We start from the raw sequence: 17,948 nt of genomic DNA, 5'->3' as shown, positions 1-17,948 counted from the left end.
TAAGTGATGTCAGTTCACTGTCTAAGAGAGACTAACAGCAGAAACATTATCCTAGCCTTTTTGAGCGATTTAGTAAATTTCGTAACCGTAGTTGCTATAATGATATGACCGCTAATCCCCGTGTCTGCACTGGCGCTGTTGATAGGGTCCGGCCTGTTTGCAGTTACAAGGTTTAAGATATTCCAATTGCATGTGAGCAGCCGAACCAGCTGCTCAGTACAATTTTCAGAATACGTGTTCAAAAGTACTGTATTTCGCAAGACAGTCTGTCTGTACCTGCCACGACGAATCCACAGCTATCCGAGTCTATTCTCCGGTATGTTAAAGTCGCTTCCAACTAATATTGCGTGATTTGGGTGGTTATGCGCTACTGACCATAGACTTTCTTTAGTTGAATCTGTAACTGTCACAGCGGAATCACGTGACCGGTAAAAACATCCAACAATTAACGTTGTTTCACCTAGACCTCTTATACGAGACCAGATAACTTCACTGTCACACTCAATTTCAACCTCAATATTTTTGTCACCTGCAATTAACACTCCCCCAGTTATGGTGTCTAATTTGTCTTTCCGACAAAAGTTCCATGAGTCCCTAAATGTCTCAGAGCTTTCTACCTCGAGTTTTAGCCAGTGCGAAAACTTTCCTGGAGAGCAGTACATTCAGGAACTTTGTTTCTACTACTTCGACAATTTACTGATAAAAGTTTGGTGGTCGAAGTGTCTTTACTCTGAACGTAGTCTGATTTCCCTATCTCGGTATCGACTGGCGAGTGTTCATCAAAGAACCTCAGCCTACCGCCTAGCCTAAAAAAAAAATCTCATGTGCACGCCACGTGTACTCTGCTACCCGACTGGTTGCTTCCCTTACGTAGTGCATCGTGACACGTGAATGGGAGTCCTATAATTCCCCTTCCATGCCTCGTATATTCAGTGTAATGTTAAATAATGAAACAGGGTGGACTTTATATTGAAGTACAGAATAATCTTTTATTTTAAATTTCACCATTTACATACTTTTTAAATAGTTGTGGATAATGATAATCACAGTTCCTTCGTAAGTTGGAGAAAGTGAGTCATTTAGTTTCGGTTGGTTTTTTTTTTCAACTGTTTTATGGTTGTTTCACAAAGATAGGTCATCCTATAACATCGGAAAAGAATATATTGTTACGGTATATTAATAATTTTTACTTATGGACCGTCTGACAGCAACTGAATAAAACACAATTTTAGTGCCATACGCGTTTCGCCTTTATTTTCTGCAAGGTATCATCAGTGGCCTGGAATATATACATATGTTAGCTATTTTATTTACATTTTTGTCATTGTGCCTATAGGTTATAAACAGTTCTGGTGGTTGGTATTTCCTATTAAGTAGTAATGTTTTGAACTGTACATACAGGTTGCGTGGACAGTTTCCTACATATTACGCTCCTGTTGCATTTTTCGTGTTGTTCTTCCTCTTATGAACGCCAGTTTGCTGTTTTTTCCCCCATTCTACAACACTATGCACTGAACGCTTGTTTTAAAGCAATGTTTTGGTTTCTGTTGCCGACTGTCAAATGTTTTTGCCAAAGCTCAAATGTTATTGCCAAACTTATGAGTGAACTATTGAAGTATTTGTGGTCTGTTCGTGTATGAAATTGTGTGTGCGTTTGCGTATGTGTGTGTGTTTTTTGGTGTGATATATATTTTTTTGTGCTGTGTGTGCATTTTGGTGTTTTATATATATATATATATATATATATATATATATATATATAACACACAGCATATATATATATATATATATATATATATATATATATTTGCTGTGTGTGTGTGTGTGTGTGTCTCCAGATGATGTGGGGAAGAGTTTTTTTTTATTTTATTTTATGTTATCATTTCCTTTACTAAGTGTAGTAGGGAGCCTGTGCTGATGTGTGTTTGTTCATTTATCACATGTTTTTTTTCTGCTATGGCTTTCTGGGTATGGAAGTTTTCTTGCATTTGTATAAGATGTTTGTCATGGTTGCTTATTCTCATTATTTTCATTTCTTGTTCCATGTTTGTAGGATGATGGTTGTAGTGTTTTAAATGCTGTGCAAATGTGGAATGGTTTGTTTCAAACTTCCAACATCTGATATGTTCTTTGTATCTTGTTTGAAAATTCCTGCATGTCATGCCTATGTATACTGCATCACAACTTTGACATTAAAGTTTATATATTCCTGATTGTTGGAATTTGTCTCTCATGGTAGCTGGCTGCCTTAGGTGTGATTGAAGGGTTTGCTCAGGCTTATATGCTATTTTGAAGCCCTGTCTCTTTAGGATGTTTGCAACTCTGTGTGTTAGTTTATGTGTGTAGGTCATGGTGTACCATCTGGTTCTTTTCTGTGTGTTGTTGTCATTGTGTGTGTTTGTTGAGTGTGTTTGTAGGTTTTCAGCTTGTGAGTTCTTTTGTATTGTGGAACTGTTGTGTTTGTTTTTTATTTGTGTTTTTATTTTTTGATTGAGCTTGTGTACCACATGTGTGTCATACCCGTTGTTCCTAGCTATTTGTATGATTGTACTCATTTCTTGTTCATAGTTTCTCTTGCTGAGTGGGATTCTGTTTAATCTATGTAACATGTGTCTTAGTGCTGCAAGTTTCTGGCTGTGGGGGTGGTTGGTAGTGGAATGTATTATTGTGTCTGTGGCTGTTGGTTTTCTAAAGATGTTAAATGTATGTTTACCATTTTCTTTTTTAATTGTAATGTCAAGAAAATTTATTTGATTTTCTTTTTCTTTTTCAAGTGTGAATTTTATGTTCTGATGAGCTTTGTTTATTTCTGAATGGAGTTCATCTATTTTTTCACTTGGCTCATCTACCAGACAAATAATGTCATCCGCGTAGCTGTACCGATATATGATTTTGAAACTTTCATTTGTGATTATCTTTCTAGGTGACTTTAAAACAAGCGTTCAGTGCATAGTGTTGTAGAATGGGGGAAAAAACCGCAAATTGGCGTTCATAAGAGGAAGAACAACACCAAAAATGCAACAGGAGCGTAATATGTAGGAAATTGTCCACGCAACCTGCCACTGATGATGCCTTGCAGAAAATAAAGGCGATACGCGTATGGCACTAAAATTGTGTTTTATTCAGTTGCTGTCAGACGGTCCATAAGTAAAAATTATTAATATACCGTAATATTACACGCAACTGAGGAAGACAGGACTATAAAAGTTGAAGATGTCAATACAGCTATGTCAAGCATTCCCTGTCAACGTGTACAACAGGTTCAAGAAAATACATCTGAGACACCATAAGACGATACAGCACATAAAATTCAACAAAGCATGCAAAAAGAACGATTTAATTCCAAGTTACATTAATGTAAAGGTTAAAAACTGTTCTACAGTGGCACAAAAGTCGAAATCATTTGCAGAACGATATTGGTTACTACATGAAATTAAGATGCCCTATTCGAAAAAAACAACACCTAAACATGATGCTCTATGAGACTCATCTAGAATTGGCAAAAAACGTAGGAAACGCCGCAGTTTTTCTGGCACTAGTAGAAAAAACTGAACACAACACATACACAGCAATGAAACATTTACAAACCAAACATAAACAGAAGATAATGAAACACACAGTAAAAAAGACGCAAACACACATTTACATTTTAAATGTGAAACCACATGAACACCAACACACATTCCATCCACGCTTAGTTAACCTAACAGAGACAGAACTACACGAAAATGAAAAAATGCTCTTGGAAAAAGGTTTGAAACACTGCACCAATAGCAAAGTGAACAATCAATACATAGGAAATCTCATAGTAGAAACCGAACACATCCTTACACGTGAAGAACAACAAAATAACTGTGAAATAAACATAGTACTGACAAGAGAACTAGTAAAAGAAGAAATAAAAGGCATAATAAAAGAAACACAGCAGACACACAATAAGAACAACCAAACAGAAGCAGCTACTATGAAAGGGTTAAAACAAAAGTTAACAGACAATAACGTACACTCCTGGAAATGGAAAAAAGAACACATTGACACTGGTGTGTCAGACCCACCATACTTGCTCCGGACACTGCGAGAGGGCTGTACAAGCAATGATCACACGCACGGCACAGCGGACACACCAGGAACCGCGGTGTTGGCCGTCGAATGGCGCTAGCTGCGCAGCATTTGTGCACCGCCGCCGTCAGTGTCAGCCAGTTTGCCGTGGCATACGGAGCTCCATCGCAGTCTTTAACACTGGTAGCATGCCGCGACAGCGTGGACGTGAACCGTATGTGCAGTTGACGGACTCTGAGCGAGGGCGTATAGTGGGCATGCGGGAGGCCGGGTGGACGTACCGCCGAATTGCTCAACACGTGGGGCGTGAGGTCTCCACAGTACATCGATGTTGTCGCCAGTGGTCGGCGGAAGGTGCTCGTGCCCGTCGACCTGGGACCGGACCGCAGCGACGCACGGATGCACGCCAAGACCGTAGGATCCTACGCAGTGCCGTAGGGGACCGCACCGCCACTTCCCAGCAAATTAGGGACACTGTTGCTCCTGGGGTATCGGCGAGGACCATTCGCAACCGTCTCCATGAAGCTGGGCTACGGTCCCGCACACCGTTAGGCCGTCTTCCGCTCACGCCCCAACATCGTGCAGCCCGCCTCCAGTGGTGTCGCGACAGGCGTGAATGGAGGGACGAATGGAGACGTGTCGTCTTCAGCGATGAGAGTCGCTTCTACCTTGCTGCCAATGATGGTCGTATGCGTGTTTGGCGCCGTGCAGGTGAGCGCCACAATCAGGACTGCATACGACCGAGGCACACAGGGCCAACACCCGGCATCATGGTGTGGGGAGCGATCTCCTACACTGGCCGTACACCACTGGTGATCGTCGAGGGGACACTGAATAGTGCACGGTACATCCAAACCGTCATCGAACCCATCGTTCTACCATTCCTAGACCGGCAAGGGAACTTGCTGTTCCAACAGGACAATGCACGTCCGCATGTATCCCGTGCCACCCAACGTGCTCTAGAAGGTGTAAGTCAACTACCCTGGCCAGCAAGATCTCCGGATCTGTCCCCCATTGAGCATGTTTGGGACTGGATGAAGCGTCGTCTCACGCGGTCTGCACGTCCAGCACGAACGCTGGTCCAACTGAGGCGCCAGGTGGAAATGGCATGGCAAGCCGTTCCACAGGACTACATCCAGCATCTCTACGATCGTCTCCATGGGAGAATAGCAGCCTGCATTGCTGCGAAAGGTGGATATACACTGTACTAGTGCCGACATTGTGCATGCTCTGTTGCCTGTGTCTATGTGACTGTGGTTCTGTCAGTGTGATCATGTGATGTATCTGACCCCAGGAATGTGTCAATAAAGTTTCCCCTTCCTGGGACAATGAATTCACGGTGTTCTTATTTCAATTTCCAGGAGTGTATTAATAACAAGAGCAGACAAGGGAAATGTAACAGTACTCATGGATAAAGAGCAATACATCACAAAAACCAAGGAATACATAAACACCAACGCCATAGAAAAACTGAAGTCAGATCCAATTACACGATTCCAGGCAAATGTGAAACGAACTCTGAAAAACATTGAACACACACTCACAGACAAACAGAAATACTACTTAACACAGAAAAACCCACAATCACCAACACTCCGCAGTCAACCGAAAGTACATAAAGACGGAATGCCAATGAGAGCTGTTATCAACTTCAAGAAAACCCCAACATACCGCATAGCAAACACCTCCAAAAGTTAGTTACAAAACACTATAAAGTAGAAAACAACAGAACAGTGATAAACACAGGAAACCTAATAGAAAACATACAGAACATACAGGTACCACACACAGCATCACTGATTTCATTCGATATAGAAAATATGTATACCTCCATCCCTATCACAGAAACAATAGAAATCATAGAACAAAATCTCTCATCCCACAGCATCCTCACCACAGACGCAATAAAAGAAATAAAACATATTCCAGGCCACTGATGATGCCTTGCAGAAAATAAAGGCGAAACGCATATGGCACTAAAATTGTGTTTTATTCAGTTGCTGTCAGACGGTCCATAAGTGAAAATTATCAATATACCGTAGTACAAGTACACAATCCATCTCGCTGTAATCAGACCAACCACTAGGATGAAATTTTCACTCTGCAGCGTAGTGTGCGCTGATATGAAACTTGCTGGCAGATTAAAGCTTTGTGCCGGACAGAGACTTGAATTCAGGACATTTGCCTTTAGCGGGCAAGTGCTCTACAACTGAGTAACCCTAGCAAGACTCACGACCCGTTCTCACAGCTTTACTGCCGCCGGTATCTCGTCTCCTACCTTCCAAATTTCACAGGAGCTCTCCTGCGAAACTTGCAGAAGTAATGCTCCTGGAAGAAAGGAGAGCTTCTGTGAAATTTGGAAGGTAGGAGACGAGATACTGGCGGAAGTAAAGCTGTGAGGACGGCACCTGAGTCGTGCATCGGTAGCTCAGTCGGCGCCAGCACGGTAGCTCAGCGTGTTCGGTCACAGGGTTATCTGCCCTCTGTAATAAAAAACTGAGCCAACGGCTCAACACCGAGCGAGGTGGCGCAGTGGTTAGCACACTGGACTCGCATTCGGGAGGACGACGGTTCAATCCCGTCTCCTGCCATCCTGATTTAGGTTTTCCGTGATTTCCCTAAATCGTTTCAGGCAAATGCCGGGATGGTTCCTTTGAAAGGGCACGGCCGATTTCCTTCCCAATCCTTCCCTAACCCGAGCTTGCGCTCCGTCTCTAATGACCTCGTTGTCGACGGGACGTTAAACACTAACCACCACCACCACCACCAACGGCTTCTACACTGAACTTGAACGGGTGTTATGGGACATCCGCACCGAACAAATGCAACGAACGCCCGCATCTCGTGGTCGTGCGGTAGCGTTCTCGCTTCCCACGCCCGGGTTCCCGGGTTCGATTCCCGGCGGGGTCAGGGATTTTCTCTGCCTCGTGATGGCTGGGTGTTGTGTGCTGTCCTTAGGTTAGTTAGGTTTAAGTAGTTCTAAGTTCTAGGGGACTTATGACCACAGCAGTTGAGTCCCATAGTGCTCAGAGCCATTTGAACCATTTTTGAAATGCAACGAACAATATCGAACAAAACAAAAATAAAAGTCCGTAAAGCACTGCCCGCGAATGACAAAGGTTCTGCGTTCGAGTCTCAGGCTGGCACTCAATATTAATCTGCCGGGAAGTTTCACACCAACCACTGTTTATTCATGCAAACTGCATTTGCAAGCTTATCAAGTATGTAAAACAGGCATTTGATTTATGGAAAAAACTAGTCACTTTCGAGAACCATTTGCTGTTAAACTAGAACAGGGTTCGGGGTTTACTATTATAATGTTCTCTCATCTTCAGATACTATTTTTTTAATGTTTCTATATTAAAAAAGCGAGTTTTCATCTCCCAAACACATTCTAAGTGCATATTTGAAATCTGACTTCTCAATTTATGATCAATGTGTATGAAAGTAAAATTACGGTGTAATCTCTGTGGTTCTTGTTTTCTACATACCATATGAAGGTACAACTTGGAGATCGAGAAATTCTGACTGTTGCTGTCTTTCTTCTGCCTCGCAAGAAGGCTGACAAGGAATACCCTGAGTGCGAGGTCATAAGTTCAGACTTTAGTAAAGCTGATTTGAAAGTCTACATTGATCCGATTACATTGAGCGATTAGTATTTCAGAGGACTCGTCGAGTAAGATTAATCTCGCATTCGTTATTTGTTCAGTTATTTCAGCTAACCTCACAGGCACAGTCGGTCGAACTACTTAAAGAGACATGGAGTACCAATTAGTTTCATGTGGAGGCCGACAGTAGGTTATTACCACCAAGACATTTATTGTTATCGAAGAGAAGCAATCGAAATGTGTATAATCCTGTGTTGGTGATCACATATTCATTGACTGACTGACTGATTAACTGTCTTATTGACTGATTGATCCATTCATGTATTCAGATACCGTGTTGCATAAATCACAGCATGAAGAAGAGCCTTCAGGGATGTGAAAGTGTCAACTTATACAGTATCAGACTGAAACCGACTCCAGGTCTAAAGTATCACGACAACAATTAACGTTGATCTACACATACTGATAATAATGAAAGTACTTTTAGATCACTGTTCAAAAAAGTCACTGCTGTTCCCCTTACATAACTCGCTGCTACTTCTATCCGCTACTTCATACTAAGCTTTTATGTAACTATACTGAATTCAGACGTCTACAGATTGGAAAAGTTGGAAACCTGTGTAATATTAACATTAGTGTTAACCGAACTTCACATTGCTTGTAGATGGAGGGGCTAATGAAGTACTCTTACTTGGATTTAATTATCTGGAGATTTTCAATTCCCTGCCTGATGTCTACGGCAGCCCGTTAGAAACCTTTGTCCCAGAACTAAAATACAATTCTGTACCATAGATAGTGACAAGGAAAAACCGTTTACTTCTATAGCCGTGGCTGATCTTAAATTCAGGCTTATTATTCTCCATAAATACCATTAAAATGTAATTTATTCGTGAGCATAAAAACCCCACTGTTTTCTGAAAAGCGATCCGCTAGATGTTCCTTAATCAACTTTACATAATCTCTTATTTCACGTTGCCATAGAATAAATACTTTCATGATATTAAGAGCATTGTTCCATATCATTGTGCCAAAGGGCAGTATTGCATGAATGTGTGCAATGCATCCTAACAGTCTCGTCTGAACGACAACAGAATGAGAGATATTTCTAAGCTTAAGGCAGAAAAATCTGCGCTTTTGGTTAAGTTGTCGATATGGGTGGCAGTTTGTTATCCACTTGCATTCACGACATATAAAATACGTTTAATGGTAATAAATATTTATTTTTCAAATACTGTTACTCCAAGATATTCATTTTCTACAAGTCTACTGATAAATAACATACGCAGAAGCTTCACGTATTCCTCTCGAGGTCTACAACGATCGAACAGAAAAGAGGTTTATTTTTAAAAAGAGTGTATTCCTGCTTGACAAAATGTGTTTGAAACGGGTCATACATATAATAATAACAATTTTCAAACGCGACCAGTTGTATATGTGCTACATACTGAAAGTTGATTTTTGTAAAATCGCGGCCTCTGCGACAATTGATAACCGACTGCTACACTTGACTTTCTTTTCTACATGCCTTGTTGGAAACATTAGTTGGCAGTTCTGAGACCGGGAGAAACCAAATAATTTCACCTGAAGGGATGCGAGTCAAAAAGCTGCAATGATACCATCGTCGATACCGATTTGCTTTGACCTCTACAAAAGACCTGCTGAATTCTGTGGTATCACACACCACTGACAGTAATTTTGGTTTCAGACGCTAATAAATACCATTACCTTGTGAAAAGTTCTAGGAGCAGGAAGGAAACACTCACCCCCACATTGCTGATCGAATATACATGAGAGTCCCTCACTTGCACACAAGGAGATGAACACGGACCTGAGGATGAGGATCGCCAACACACAAGTGCTTGATTCACTTGAGGTCTTCGGTGAGATGGACATAATTCTAACTAGTACATTAACGGCGTAAATAATACAATGAAAATTACTATGCGAAATCGTTTAATTAAGACTACAGGGAATACAACGACATTTACAAAACGAATCAACACTTCTAATATTACTATGGTTTGTAATACATACAGTACAACTACAAATACCTATTTGTTTGTTGCGCAGAACAGTGATTTTCCCTTTCGATGCAGTGATTGAAGCAAAGCATGTTATAAATTATGACAGATCATTGCACTTCATATTACACTGGATAAATTAAATGATTCGATTACGACGGAGAAAATCTTAAAATACGAATATGACATTGCAGCTCATTTCATTATAAAAAAAGTTCATTCGTTAACATTTCTTTCAGAAATGTTCATAATTTTTTTGTCTGGCTAACGGCTGATGTAACACATGTGTGTGCCCGGGCTGTCGCTTCGGAAATTAGTATCAGAGTTTGCGAAAAAGGTGGGGAAGCCCTCGAAGCTTCTAATGCACAAAACAGCATACTCATAAATTCAAATAGTTCTTCCCATTCGTCACATTTAAAAAATCTTCTCCATAGCCGAAGTTTACTCTGCAAAATGCATAGTTTGGTAAGTATTATGTGAATTTACATTTTTTGACTAGTCTAATGAGTATTTACCAAAAATTATCTGACAGTGAGACGTTGTCTCAATATGAGGCACTGAGAATGGTATCTTCGCAATGAGTTGCACCATACCTCTTAGTGAGAAATAAATTCACAATGGTTTTTGCGCTGCTGAAGACGCACGAAGAACGGTCGAGAACAGACAACTGGTAAATCGCATTGTTTGTCATGCTGCTTCCGTATCCAAACAATTTTAACCCGCGCAAAAGAAAGACTGAACTACAGCACTTCGAAACTTACAGCGTTTTGCACATTCAGTCTCATTTTCAAAATGATGATTGTCAGGAAATCGTTTTGTTCGTAATCTACGTGTTGTAGCACATTGCAGTTTGTCATGATAATTGTTACAACTGTGTATCGCAATGCCTAAGGAGAGGAAATGAATATTTTAATGTACGTACACTTACAACAGCGTAATAGCAGTGAACTTTTAAGTTCTTTACTTTCATTTATTTGTATAAATTAAGAACGTAGTAGGTCACTTTTTAACACTTTGTTGCGAAACTTCTACACAGACCACGGTGCATAATAAATTAAGGAAAGTTGAAAACCTATTCTTACTTTACTCATTTCTACCTGCTGCTTAATTATTTTTCAATGACAGATTGAGGAATACTCTCGAAAGTCGAAATTGATCACACCGTCGAGAACGCTTTTTTCTACAGTATGGCACTTTTACGCTTGCAGTATATACAGGGCGTAGCTAAATTCCCTGTACACGCTTTGAGAACAGGTTCCTTACATAAAAACAAGAAAAAAATGCCTATTAAATACGGATTCTAAAACGCATAACTCAAGACTTATGAGCAATTTTTAACCTTCGGTACTGTGAAACATACTTCTTCTACTTAAGCTTTTTGGTTTCTATATTTTGGGAGGAGGTATTATGAACCAAAAGAAGAAAAAAAGTCCAGTAAACATGGGCTGTAAAATGCACTCTTTATGAGCTCTGAGTACTTGCTCATGTTCGCAACTGTGAAACACACCTCTTCTATTGAACAAGTGTTCGTAGCTCTTAATGTATGAATTTTAGAGCCCATGAAACTTCCTGGCAGATTAAAACTGTGTGCCGGACCGAGACTCGAACTCTGGACCTTTGCCTTTCGCTGGAGAGTGCTCTACCAACTGAGCTACCCAAGCACGACTCACGTCCCGCCCTCGCAGGTTTACTTCTGCCAGTACCTCGCCTCCTACCTTCCAAACTTTACAGAAGCTCTCCTGCGAACCTAGCAGAACTAGCACTCCTGCAGAGTGAAAATCTCATTTTAGAGCCCATGTTTGCCACACTTTTTTTTCTTGACTCGTTGTAAGGAACCTTTGCTCAAAGTCTGTAAAGAGAATTTAGTTACATCCTGTACAAATAATCAGGCGCTTAACACAGATCGAGCACTTCGATTATAATTAAGAATGTATACATTCTATGTATAATGGTGCATAATGGATAAGAGATGTTACTGAACGCATTTAAGAGGTGGACGCTAGCAAAAACTAAATGCTTACACGCCCAGGACGCGCACAACATCTCGAGCCAACACAGGGGACTCAAAACACACGGATTTAAGTAGTTGCCATTAACTTGGTGGCTGCCATGTGGTGATGGTGGTGGTGACCCATGATGTAGGCACTGACGTCCCCAGCTGGAGGCGCGAATGGGAAGGTCTGGTGCTGGTGTTGCTGGTGCTGGTGTTGTTGCTGCTGCTGTTGATGGTGGTGAAGGTGCTGGTGATGCTGCTGTTGGTGGTGGTGCTGAGCAGCCTGGTGGTGGGCCAGCTGGTGGTGCGACTGGTGCGCCACGTGCTGCTGCTGGTGGCCTTGGTGGTACGAGTGGTGCTGCCTTCCGCTTTCTGGAGGCTCCGTCTTGACGACGCAAGCTGGGATCATCGTCTGCGCCAGGTACTGCTGCTGCTGCTGCCGTTCTTCTTGTTTCTGCTGTTGCTGCAGGTGATGGCTGCGGTGGTCTCCAGATGGGCTCTTCTTGTCTGCAAGTATAAGTATAGGCGTAAAAAAGTATTTCAAACAACTGAACTACTATATGGACTCAAGAAAATGTAGAAAGTTTTTGTAAGAGCGTAAGTAGTGTCAAGAATGAAAAAGGAACAAAATCGGTATTGTCACAGTGGAACGCTGAAACGAAGTAACTAGAGTATTTTCATTCTGGAGTCTTCTGGGATACGAGGACTGACTCTCGCGTTTTTCCAAAAACAATGGAGGACAATATTCGCCTTTAAAATCTATTCAGTTTTGCAAGCCTTCGAACTATTTCTGGGAACTTTTTTTTCTATTCTGATGTTGGCATCTGAGCAACATGGTTTTAGAAGGAATCGACAGCTTCTGGTGGTGATGAAAATCGATATCTGCACGTATATTTTTAGCGTTCTGTATCTGAATTGATGAACCCTCATCGGATCAATTGGTTGTTCGTCTGTCTGTGTGTCTTTTCGTCTTTTAAGACCCCTTTTTTCAGGAACCTGTAGAGCTGTTAAGTTTCAGTTTATGTCAAATACTAAAGTCTACGGTCCGTAGGGGGTATAAAAAAATTTTAGGTTATAACTCAAAACAGTCAAAAGATATGGCCGTCTGTTAAAATCCATTGTTTCCGGGAACGGGTAGAGGTATCAAGTCAAAATTTGTATGGAATTTTAAGGTCTCTTCTCTCTTGGCGGTCTAAAAAACTTTAGCTTCTAAATCAATGCAGTCAAAAGATGCGGCCATTTACGTCACATATTCCGATACCCTCAAACTGAATCAAAATCCGTGTATGGTCTATCTATATACATAATTACGTTTATATGGAGCCCTCAGAGAGTGAGCCCTTCTCGCACTTGTGCTGTTTTTCAAAGATAAGTGATCAAAAGGTTTTGTTATGAAACAAGTCACGGGAATGCTGCAGCAAGAAATTAATTCGACGTTTATTACATGAAGCAATCAGTTTTTCAAGGTTCTGTCTGGCATCTCAGCTGTCATGATGTACACTCCTGGAAATTGAAATAAGAACACCGTGAATTCATTGTCCCAGGAAGGGGAAACTTTATTGACACATTCCTGGGGTCAGATACATCACATGATCACACTGACAGAACCACAGGCACATAGACACAGGCAACAGAGCATGCACAATGTCGGCACTAGTACAGTGTATATCCACCTTTCGCAGCAATGCAGGCTGCTATTCTCCTATGGAGACGATCGTAGAGATGCTGGATGTAGTCCTGTGGAACGGCTTGCCATGCCATTTCCACCTGGCGCCTCAGTTGGACCAGCGTTCGTGCTGGACGTGCAGACCGCGTGAGACGACGCTTCATCCAGTCCCAAACATGCTCAATGGGGGACAGATCCGGAGATCTTGCTGGCCAGGGTAGTTGACTTACACCTTCTAGAGCACGTTGGGTGGCACGGGATACATGCGGACGTGCATTGTCCTGTTGGAACAGCAAGTTCCCTTGCCGGTCTAGGAATGGTAGAACGATGGGTTCGATGACGGTTTGGATGTACCGTGCACTATTCAGTGTCCCCTCGACGATCACCAGTGGTGTACGGCCAGTGTAGGAGATCGCTCCCCACACCATGATGCCGGGTGTTGGCCCTGTGTGCCTCGGTCGTATGCAGTCCTGATTGTGGCGCTCACCTGCACGGCGCCAAACACGCATACGACCATCATTGGCACCAAGGCAGAAGCGACTCTCATCACTGAAGACGACACGTCTCCATTCGTCCCTCCATTCACGCCTGTCGCGACACCACTGGAGGCGGGCTGCACGATGTTGGGGCGTGAGCGGAAGACGGCCTAATGGTGTGCGGGACCGTAGCCCAGCTTCATGGAGACGGTTGCGAATGGTCCTCGCCGATACCCCAGGAGCAACAGTGTCCCTAATTTGCTGGGAAGTGGCGGTGCGGTCCCCTACGGCACTGCGTAGGATCCTACGGTCTTGGCGTGCATCCGTGCGTCGCTGCGGTCCGGTCCCAGGTCGACGGGCACGTGCACCTTCCGCCGACCACTGGCGACAACATCGATGTACTGTGGAGACCTCACGCCCCACGTGTTGAGCAATTCGGCGGTACGTCCACCCGGCCTCCCGCATGCCCACTATACGCCCTCGCTCAAAGTCCGTCAACTGCACATACGGTTCACGTCCACGCTGTCGCGGCATGCTACCAGTGTTAAAGACTGCGATGGAGCTCCGTATGCCACGGCAAACTGGCTGACACTGACGGCGGCGGTGCACAAATGCTGCGCAGCTAGCGCCATTCGACGGCCAACACCGCGGTTCCTGGTGTGTCCGCTGTGCCGTGCGTGTGATCATTGCTTGTACAGCCCTCTCGCAGTGTCCGGAGCAAGTATGGTGGGTCTGACACACCGGTGTCAATGTGTTCTTTTTTCCATTTCCAGGAGTGTATAATGGAACGAAGTTTTCAAGCATAGGAGCTATACTGTCAACCGATTGCAATTAACTATTAATTACATTGGCTTAGGTTTCGACACCTACTACAGATGTCTCCATCAGAGTGAAATTTCGAGAAACCGTAAAATTACGTTGGCAGAAAGCAACAGCCAGAATTTAGAGCAGCTATGCTCAAGTCAAAAACAAAATAACACACGTTCTAGCCTTGTCGCATATGCCTTGCTAGGAGTCTGATGTTGTTCCTAACTAGGCATACGTCACAAGGCTAGAACGCGTTTTCTTTTCAGAATGAAATTTTGACTGCAGCGAAGTGTGCGCTGATAAGAAACTTCCTGGCAGATTAAAACTGTGTGCCTGACCGGTTTTTATTTTTGACTTGAGCATAGCTGCTCTAAATTCTGACTATTGCTTTCTTGCTACGTAATTTTACGGTTTCTAAAAAATTTCACTCTGACGAAGACATCTTTAGTTGGTGTTGAAACATAGGCCAATGTACCTAACACTTATATGCAACCGGCTGACTGTATAATTCATATGTTTGAAAACTGTATACAGTTTCTGAGAAACAGCCATGTTTAAAATTGTGCGATACGAAGTTTTGGGTCGTTTTTCTTAATTTCATCGACGACTTGTGGCAATTAAATTGTTATGTATCAGTAGCCATTAACTACTTCTGATCCAAAGCAAAGGACGAGAAAAAAGGAGCTAACGAACATTTACTTGAAGTTCTTCGTGAAAAATATTTTTTTGTTTCGGTTCATCTTGGAACCTCTACTGCTACTAATGTTCCGGCTCGTTGAATATGTCCAATATGTTTTATTCCCTCTTTCGATGATTACATGAATTTTTCACTTCTTCAGCTGAATTTTTTGATTATTTCCTAACACTAATTGATACGAGCCTTTTTTTGAGCTTCGGCCAAATGGTGCGCATTCCAACAGGAACAGACTTTTTCGCAGCTGAATGTTCCTGCACAATCGAAAGAACTGTCTTCGATGCTCCTAAGTATGAGAACACTTACTATGTCAATGGTAACGCAGCTCATCTTCAGACCATTAAAAACAATAGCCTTCATACAAAATATTACGTTAATAGCTCTGCCATAAAATAAGGTTGTATATATGGAAGAATCCTGGAGATACTAGAAGGTATCAGATAGATTATATAATGGTAAGACAGAGATTTAGGAACCAAGAATTAAATTGTAAGACAATTCCAGGGGCAGATGTGGACTCTGACCAGAATCTATTGATTATGAACTGTAGATTAAAACTGAAGAAACTTCAAAAAGGTGGCAATTTAAGGAGATGGGACCTGGATAAACTGACTAAACCAGAGGTTGTACTGAGTTTCAGGGAGATCATAAGGGAACAATTGACAGAAATGGGGACAGAAATACAGTAGAAGAAGAATGGGTAGCTCTGAGGGATAAAGTAGTGAAGGTAGCAGAGGATGAAGTAGGTAAAAAGACAAGGGCTAGTAGAAATCCTTGGGTAACAGAAGAAATATTGAATTTAATTGATGAAAGGAGAAAATATAAAAATGCAGTAAATGAAGCAGGCAAAAAGGAATACAAACTTATCAAAAATGAGATCGACAGGAAGTGCAAAACGGCTAAGCAGGCATGGCTAGAGGACAAATGTAACGGTGCAGAGGCTTATCTCACTAGGGGTAAGATAGATACTGCCTACAGGAAAATTAAAGAGACCTTTCGAGAAAAGAGAACCACTTGTATGAATATCAAGAGCTCAGATGGAAACCCTGTTCTAGCAAAGAGGGGAAAGCAGAAAGGTGGAAGGAGTATATGGAGGGTCTATACAAGGTCGATGTACTTGAGGACAGTATTATGGAAATGGAAGAGGATGTAGATGAAGATGAAATGGGAGATACGATACTGCGTGAAGAGTTTGACAGAGCACTGAAAGACCTGAGTCGAAACAAGGCCCCGGGAGTAGACAACATTCCATTAGAACTACTGACGGCCTTGGGAGAGCTAGTCCAGACAAAACTCTACCATCTGGTGAGGAAGATGTATAAGACAGGTGAAATACCCTCAGACTTCAAAAAGAATATAAAAATTCCAATCCCAAAGAAAGCAGGTGTAGACAGATGTGAAAATTACCGATCAGTTTAATAAGTCACAGCTGCAAAATACTAACGCGAATTCTTTACAGACTAATGGAAAAACTGGTAGAAGCCGACCTCAGTTTGGATTCCGTAGAAATATGGGAACACGTGAGGCAATACTGACCTTACGACATACCTTAGAAGTAAGATTAAGGAAAGGCAAACCTACATTTCTAGCGTTTTTAGACTTAAGAGAAAGATTTGGCAATGTTGATTGGAATACTCTCTTTCATATTATGAAGGTGGCAAGGGTAAAATACAGGGAGCGAAAGGCTATTTACAATTTGTACAGAAACCAGATTGCAGTTTTAAGCGTCGAGGGGCGCGAAAGGGAAGCAGTGGTTGGGAAGGGAATGAGACAGGGTTGTAGCCTCTCCCCGGTGTTATTCAATCTGTATATTGAGCAAGCAGTAAAGAAAACAAAAGAAAAATTCGGAGTAGGTATTAAAATCCATGAAGAAGAAATAAAAACTTTGAGGTTCACCGATAACATTGTAATTCTGTCTGAGACAGCAAAGGACTTGGAAGAGCAGTTGAACGGAATGGACAGTGTCTTGAAAGGAGGATATAAGATGAATATCAACAAAAGCAAAACAAGGATAATGGAATGTAGTCGAGTTAAGTCGGGTGATGCTGAGGGAATTACATTACATCTACATCTACATCTACATCTATACTCCGCGAGCCACCTTACGGTGTGTGGCGGAGGGTACTTATTGTACCACTATCTGATCCCCCCTTCCCTGTTCCATTCACGAATTGTGCGTGGGAAGAACGACTGCTTGTAAGTCTCCGTATTTGCTCTAATTTCTCGGATCTTTTCGTTGTGATCATTACGCGAGATATATGTGGGCGGTAGTAATATGTTGCCCATCTCTTCCCGGAATGTGCTCTCTCGTAATTTCGATAATAAACCTCTCCGTATTGCGTAACGCCTTTCTTGAAGTGTCTGCCACTGGAGCTTGTTCAGCATCTCCGTAACGCTCTCGCGCTGACTAAATGTCCCCATGACGAATCGCGCTGCTTTTCGCTGGATCATTTCTATCTCTTCTATTAATCCAACCTGGTAAGGGTCCCATACTGATGAGCAATACTCAAGAATCGGACGAACAAGCGTTTTGTAAGCTACTTCTTTCGTCGATGAGTCACATTTTCTTAGAATTCTTCCTATGAATCTCAACCTGGCGCCTGCTTTTCCCACTATTTGTTTTA

The 17,948-nt window shown here is 42.2% G+C and overlaps 1 non-coding gene across 1 annotated transcript; it reads left to right on the top strand.

Annotated features, from left to right (window-relative positions):
- The first annotated feature begins 6,577 nt into the window (after window positions 1-6,577).
- Window positions 6,578-6,650, top strand: Trnaa-cgc (transfer RNA alanine (anticodon CGC)). Its single transcript has one exon. It is a non-coding gene; the product is annotated as a tRNA-Ala (tRNA).
- The last annotated feature ends 11,298 nt before the right edge of the window (window positions 6,651-17,948 follow it).

The sequence above is a fragment of the Schistocerca nitens genome, chromosome 2 (assembly GCF_023898315.1).
Source record: "Schistocerca nitens isolate TAMUIC-IGC-003100 chromosome 2, iqSchNite1.1, whole genome shotgun sequence".
In the NCBI taxonomy this organism is placed as follows: domain Eukaryota; kingdom Metazoa; phylum Arthropoda; class Insecta; order Orthoptera; family Acrididae; genus Schistocerca; species Schistocerca nitens.
Note: the sequence above shows the minus strand (reverse complement) of the source record. Positions and strands in the feature narration are given on the sequence as shown.